Here is a 6053-nt window from a genome sequence, read left to right on the forward strand (position 1 = left end):
GAATTTGCTGTGTCCACTCACCCACAGGAGTCGGGCAGGCAGGCGCTGTGTTGAACTGGCTCTCCACACACCCAGGGAGACTGGCAGGCAGGGCGCTGTGTGGAACTGGTTTGTCCACTCACCATGGGAGAAGGGCAGGCAGGGTGCTGTGTGGAACTGGCTGTGTCCACTCACCAACGTGAGATTGGCAGGCACGGCACTGTGTGGAACTGGCTGTGTCCACACACCCACGGGAGACGGGCAGGCAGAGCACTGTTTGGAACTGGCTGTGTCCACATACTTTAGGGAGACGGACAGGCATGATGCTTTGTGGATCTGGATGTGTCCACTCACCCACAGGAGACAGGCAGGCAGGGCCCTGTTTGGATCTGGCAGTGTCCACTCACCCACGGGAGACGGGCAGGCAGGGCGCTGTGTGGAATTGGCTATGTCCACTCACCCACGAGAGATGGTCAGGGAGGGCGCTGTGTGGTACTGACTATGTCCACTAACCCATGGGAGACTGGCAGGCATGGCGCTATGTGGAACTGGGTGTGTCCTGAGACCCATGGGAGACAGGCAGGCAGGGCGCTGTGTGGAATTTGCTGTGTCCACTTACCCACAGGATACGGGCAGGCACGGTGTTGTGTGGATCTGGCTGTGTGCACTCACCCACGGGAGATGGGCAGGCTTGGCGCTATGTGGAACTGGGTGTGTCCTGAGACCCATGGGAGACGGGCAGGCAGGGCGCTGTGTGGAATTTGCTGTGTCCACTCACCCACGGGAGACGGGCAGGCAGGGCGCTGTGTTGAAGAGGCTGTGTCCGCTCACCCACGGGAGATGGGCAGGCATGACGTTGTGTTGATTTGGCCGTGGCTACAAACCCACTTTAGATGAGCAGGCAGGGCGCTGTGTTGAACTGGCCATGTGCAAACACCCATGGGAGACGGACAGACAGGGCGCTGTGTGGAATTTGCTGTGTCCACTCACCCACGGGAGACGGGCAGGCACGGCGCTGTGTTGAACTGGCTGTGTCCACACACCCACGGGAGACGGGCAGGCATGGCGCTGTGTGGAACTGGCTGTGTCCACTCACCCATGGGTGACGGGTAGGCAGGGCACTGTGTTGAAGAGGCTGTGTCCACTCGCCCATGGGTCACGGGCAGGCGGGGCACTGTGTGGAACTTGATGTGTTCACTCACCCACGGGAGACGGGCTGGCACGGCGCTGTGTGGAACTGGCTGTCTAAACTCACCCACGGGAGACGGGTAGACAGGGTGCTGTGTGGACTTGGCTGTGTCCACACACTCATGGGAGATGGGCAGGCAGGGCGCTGTGTTTAACTGGCCGTGGCGTCACACCCACGGGAGACGGGCAGACAGGGCACTGTGTGGAACTGGCTGTGTCCACACACCCACGGGAGACGGGCAGGCAGGGCGCTGTGTGGAACTGGCTTTGTCCACTCACCCACTGGAGATGGGATGGCACGGCGCTGTGTGGAACTGGCTGTGTCCACTCACCCATGGTATATGGGCAGGCAGGGCACTGTGTGGAACTGGCTGTATCCACACACCCACGGGAGAAGGGCATGCTGGGTGCTGTGTGGAAATGGCTGTGTCCACTCACCCAAGGGAGATGGGCAGGCAGGGTGCTGTTTCAAACTGGCTGTGTCCACTCACACAGGGGAGACGGGCAGGCAAGGCGCTGTGTGGAACTGGCTGTGTCCACACACCCACGGGAGACGGGAAGGCAGGGCGCGGTGTAGAACTGGCTGTGTCCACTCACCCACGGGAGACGGGCACTCAGGGCGCTGTGTGGAACTGGCTGTGTCCTAACACCCATGGGAGACGGGCAGACAGGGCGCTGTGTGGACGTGGGTGTGTCCACACACCCATGGGAGACGGGCTGGCAGGATGCTATGTGAAACTGGCTGTACCCACTCACACACAGGAGGTAGGCAGGCACGGAGCTGTTGGAACTGGATGTGTCCACTCACCCACGGGAGACGGGAAGACAGGGCGCTGTGTGGAACTGGCTGGGTCCACACACCGACGGGAGACAGGCTGGTAGGGCACTGTGTGGAACTGGCTGTGTCCTCACACCCACGGGAGACGGGCAGGTAGTGCGTTTGTGGAACAGGCTATGTCCACTCACCCATGGAGACGGGCAGGCAGTGCGCTGTGTGGAACTGGCTGTGTCCACTCACCCTTGGGAGACGGGTAGGCATGGCGCTGTATGGAACTGGCGGTGTACACTCACCCATGGGATACAGGCAGGTAGGGTGCTGTGTTGAACTGGCTGTGTCCATACTCCCACGATAGACGGGAAGGCACGGCGATGTGTTGAACTGGCTGTGTCCACACACACACGGGAGACGAGCATGCTGGGTGCTGTGTGGAACAGGCTGTGTCCACTCACCCATGGGATACAGGTAGGCACGGCGCTGTGTTGAACTGGCGGAGTCCACACACCCACTCGAGACGAGCAGGCAGGGCACTGTATGGACTTGCATGTGTCCACACACCCACGGGAGACGGGCAGGCTGGGTGTTGTGTGGAACACCTACGGGAGACGGGCAGGCAGGACGCTGTGTGGAACGGGCTGTGTCCACTCACCCACGAGAGACGGGCAGGCAGGGCGCTGTGTTGAACTGCCTGTGTCCACTCACCCACGGGAGATGGGAAGGCAGGGCGCTGTGGTGAACTGGCTGAGTCCACTCACCCACGGGACACGGGCAAGTAGGGTGCTGTGTGGATCTGGCTGTGTCCACACACTCACAGGAGATGGGCAGGAAGGGCGCGGTGTTGGACTGGCAGTGTCCACTCACCCACGGGACACGGGCAAGTAGGGTGCTGTGTGGATCTGGCTGTGTCCACACACTCACAGGAGATGGGCAGGTAGGGCGCGGTGTTGGACTGGCAGTGTCCACTCACCCATGGTACACGGGCAAGTAGGGTGCCGTGTGGAACTGGCTGTGTCCACTCACCTAAGGGAGACGGGCAGACAGGGTGCTGTGTGGAACTCGCTGTGTCCACACACCCACGGATGTGGGCAAGCTGGGTGCTGTGTGGAACTGGCTGTGTCCACTCACCCATGGGATACGGGCAGGTAGGACACTGTGTGGAACTGGCTGTGTCCACACACCCACGGGAGACAGTCTCGTAGGGCGCTGTGTCTAACTGGCTGTGTCCACACACCCACGGGATACGGGCAGGCAGGGCGCTGTGTGGAACTGGCTGTGTCCACTCACCTATTGGAGAGGGGCAGTCATGGTGCAGTGTGGAACTGGCTGTGTCCACTCATCCACAGGAGACGGGCAGTCAGGGTGCTGTGTGGAACTGGCTGTTTCCCATAACTCACAGGAGACAGGCAGGCACGGTGCTGTGTTGAACTGAATGTGTCCTCACACCCAGGGGAGAAGGGCAGGCAGGGCGCTGTGTGGAACTGGCTATATCCACTCACCCACGGCGAGCGGCAGGAAGGGCGTGGTGTGGAACTGGCTGTGTCCTCACACCCACGGGAGACGGGCAGGCAGGGCGCTGTGTGGAACTGGTTGTGTCCACTCACCCACGGGAAACGGGCAGGCAGGGCGCTGTGTGGAACTGGCTGTGTCCACTCACCCATGGGAAACGGGCAGGCAGGGCGCAGTGTTGGATTGGCTGTGTCCACTCACCCACGGGAGATGGGCAGGCAGGGCGCTGTGTGGAACTGGCTGTGTCCACTCACCCACAGAAGATGGGCAGGAATGGTGCTATGTTAAACTGGCCGTGTCCTCACACCCACGGGAGATGGGAAGACAGAGTGCTGTGTGGAACTGGCTGTGTCCACACACCCACGGGAGATGGGCAGGTATGGAACTGGCGCTGTGTGGAACTGGCTGTGTCGTCACACCCACGGTGACGGCCAGGTAGTGCGCTGTGTGGAACTGGCTGTGTCCACTCACCCAAGGAAGACAGGCAAGAACGGCGCTGTGTTAAACTGGCCGTGTCCTCACACCCACGGGAGACTGGCAGGCAGGGCGCTGTGTGGAACTGGCTGTGTCCACACAACCACGGGAGACAGGCAAGCACGGCGCTGTGTTGAACTGGGTGTGTCCTCACACCCATGGGAGATGGGCAGGTAGGGCGCTGTGTGGAACTGGCTGTGTCCACTCACCCACGGGAGACGGGCATGCAGGGCGTGGTGTGTAACTAGCTGTGTCCACTCACCCATGGGAGATAGGCAGTTAGGGTGCTGTGTGGATCGGGCTGTGTCCACACAACCACGGGAGACCGGTAGGCACGGTGCTGTGTGGAACATGCTGTGTCCACTCACCCACGGGAGACAGGCAGGCTGGATGCTGTGTGGAACTGGCTGTGTCCACTTACCCATGGTAGACAAGCAGCCTGTGTGCTGTGTGGAACTGGCTGTGTCCACTCACCCATGGGCGAGAGGCAGGCAGGGCGCTATATGGAACTGGCTATGTCCACACACCCACGGGAGACTGGCAGGTAGGGTGCTGTGTGGATCTGTCTGTGTCCACACACCCATGGGAAACTAGCAAGCAGGGCACGGAGTGGAATTGGCTGTGTCCACTCACCCATGGGAGACGGGTAGGCAGGGCACTGTGTGGAACAGGCTGTGTCCACTCACCCACTGGGGATGGGCAGTCAGTGCGCTTTGTTCAACTGGCTGTGTCTACACACCCACGGTAGTCGGTCAGGCAGGGCGCTGTGTGGAACGAGCTGTGTCCACACACCCATGGGAGACCGGTAGGCACGGTGCTGTGTGGAACATGCTGTGTCCACTCACCCACGGGAGACAGGCAGGCTGGATGCTGTGTGGAACTGGCTGTGTCCACTTACCCATGGTAGACAAGCAGCCTGTGTGCTGTGTGGAACTGGCTGTGTCCACTCACCCATGGGCGAGAGGCAGGCAGGGCGCTATGTGGAACTGGCTGTGTCCACTCACCCATGGGCGAAGGGCAGGCAAGGCGCTGTGTGGAACTGGTTGTGTCTACTCACCCACGGGAGATGGGTAGGCAGGGCGCTGAGTGGAACTGGCTTTGTCCACTCACCCACGTGAGAGGGACAGACACGGCGCTGTTTGGAACTGGCTGTGTCCACCCACCCACGGGAGACGGTCAGACAGGGCGCGGTGTGGGACCGGCTGTGATCACATACCCACGGGAGACGAGTGGGCAGGGCGTGGTGTCCATATGCCTGTGTCCACACACCCACAAGAGATGGTCAGGCAGGGCGCGGTGTGGAACTGGCTGTGTCCACACACTCATGGGAGACGCGCAGGCAGGGCGCTGTGTTGAACTGGCTGTGTCCACACATTCACGGGAGACGGGTAGGCAGGGCGTTGTATGGAAGGGGCTCTGTCCAATCACCCACGGGAGGCGGGCAGGCACGGCGTTTTTGGAACTGGTTTTGTCCACTCATCCACGGGAGACGGGCAGGCAGGGCGCGGTATGGAACTAGCAGTATCCAATCACCCATGAGAGACAGGCAGGCATGGCGCTGTGTGGAACTGGCTATGTCCACTCACCGACAGGAGACGGACAGGCAGGGCGCAGTGTGGACCTGGCTGTTTCCACTTACGCATGGGAGACGGGTAGTCACAGCGCTGTGTGGAACCGGCTGTGTCCACTCACCCACGAGAGACAGGCAGGCAGGGCGCTGTGTGGAACTGGCTGTGTGCACTCACCCTTGGGAGACGGGCAGGCATGGCGCTGTGTGGAACTGGCTGTGTACACTCAGCCACGGGAGACAGGCAGGTAGGGTGCTGTGTTTAACTGGCTGTGTCCATACACCCACGCTAGAAGTGCAGGCACAGCGCTGTGTTGAACTGTCTCTGTCCACACAACCACAGCAGACGGGCATGCTGGGTGCTGTGTGGAACAGGGTGCGTCCACTCACCCATGGGATACGGGTAGGCACGGCGTTGTTTGGAACTGGCTTGTCCACTCACATTCGGGACAGGCAGGCAGGGCGCTGTGTGGAACTGGCTGTGTCCAGTCTCCCAAGGGAGATGAGCAGGCAGGGCACGGTGTCGAACTGGCTGTGTCCAAAAAGCCACGGGAGACGGGC

Source organism: Microcebus murinus, chromosome 3 (genome assembly GCF_040939455.1).
Source record: "Microcebus murinus isolate Inina chromosome 3, M.murinus_Inina_mat1.0, whole genome shotgun sequence".
Lineage (NCBI taxonomy): Eukaryota > Metazoa > Chordata > Mammalia > Primates > Cheirogaleidae > Microcebus > Microcebus murinus.